Below are 1,297 nucleotides of genomic sequence, written 5' to 3'. Positions count from 1 at the left end.
TCTTTGCCGCTCCGTGTCCGTGGACGAGTTTCATCCAGTGTCATGAAAGGCCTCCCACTGATGGTCCTGCACTGTGTGACACGAGGGAACAATGTTTCCCCTGTTGCATCCTGGAGTCAAGGAGTTCACTTTGAATTGTGTTGTTCTCCACACCGGCTCTCCAGGTAGTACTTGTCTGCAAACTGCTGTCTCTATTTTCACACCAGGGTTTTCTGTTCTCTCTGTTCCATCTCATAGCTTATCTCTCAGAGAGGGATACACACACAGTACCGTGTGTGTGTGTGTGTATCGTCCAGCTTCTCCCTCTTCATTCAGCCGTCGTTGCTCGGTAATCTTTACAAAGCCCTAGACTGAGGTTTTAGCAGATTGTGGATCAGGGTGGTCTGGTTCAGCCGAGCGGGTGTATTCCCCACCCGCACTAGGATCCCCAGAGAGCCCTGCACTTTCGCTAAACTCCAGACACGCTGCCTTCTATCCCACTTAGTCTATGTGCTGCCTTTCTATCTACAGTCGTAACTGTGTGTGTGTGTGTGTGTGTAGCCGTCCTCCACAATATCTACGAATTCTTTGCAACACATGCCAGGCAAAAGTGTTTGCTGTTCCCGCCCGGTCTCGAACCGGGGACCTTTCGCGTGTTAGGCGAACGTGATAACCACTACACTACGGGAACTGGCTGTCCGCTGTGTCCCCTCCCCCCTCTCCTAACCCCACAACCCTAACCCCCCTCTCCCTCCTCCCCTTTTGGTTAAATATCAACCACTCTGCCAGTTGTCTCTCTCAATCTTTCTCTCCCTCACGCTCTCTCTCTCAGTTTCTCTGTCTCATCCCTCCTATTCTGTCTCTCTCGATGACAAGATGTGTGAGAGAGGTGACAGCCTCACGTTTTTTTTTTTTTTAAAGCAGAATGTCACCGCTACTAAGCCCTGTCACTCATGTCTGGCTGACATGAAGGGGATCTCCGGGCTGGACTCACTCGCTTTCATGCCGAAGTGAAAGAAGCCCCAGTTGGTCAACTGTGGATAATGAACGACTTAAAACGGAGCAGTCCATACCCCACTGCTGGCATAGCATAGAGACCCAAACTCGGAGCTTCCCGGCTATGTTGCTGCAGGAGACAGGTTGAAAGCTGTCAAAGACAGTCAGGGGAAACTCTTGACAGACAGACAGACGTACATGCAGTCAGCCAGGCAGCCAGTCAGCCAGGCAGGCAGGAGATAGAATAGCCTGTCTTTGAGGTCAGAGTGCTGGTGACACCCGGTATCACCCCCGAGACAGCAGAGCCACAGAGCAGCCCGGA

General features: G+C 52.0%; 1 non-coding gene across 1 annotated transcript; it reads right to left on the bottom strand.

Moving 5' to 3' along the window:
* Positions 1-597: 597 nt before the first annotated feature.
* trnav-aac (transfer RNA valine (anticodon AAC)) lies at positions 598-670 on the bottom strand. Its single transcript has one exon. It is a non-coding gene; the product is annotated as a tRNA-Val (tRNA).
* Between the last annotated feature and the right edge of the window lie 627 nt (positions 671-1,297).

This window comes from Osmerus eperlanus, chromosome 19 (genome assembly GCF_963692335.1).
Source record: "Osmerus eperlanus chromosome 19, fOsmEpe2.1, whole genome shotgun sequence".
NCBI classification, from domain to species: Eukaryota; Metazoa; Chordata; class Actinopteri; order Osmeriformes; family Osmeridae; genus Osmerus; species Osmerus eperlanus.
The sequence above is the reverse complement of the archived record's forward strand: the minus strand, read 5'-3'. Positions and strand labels throughout refer to the sequence as shown.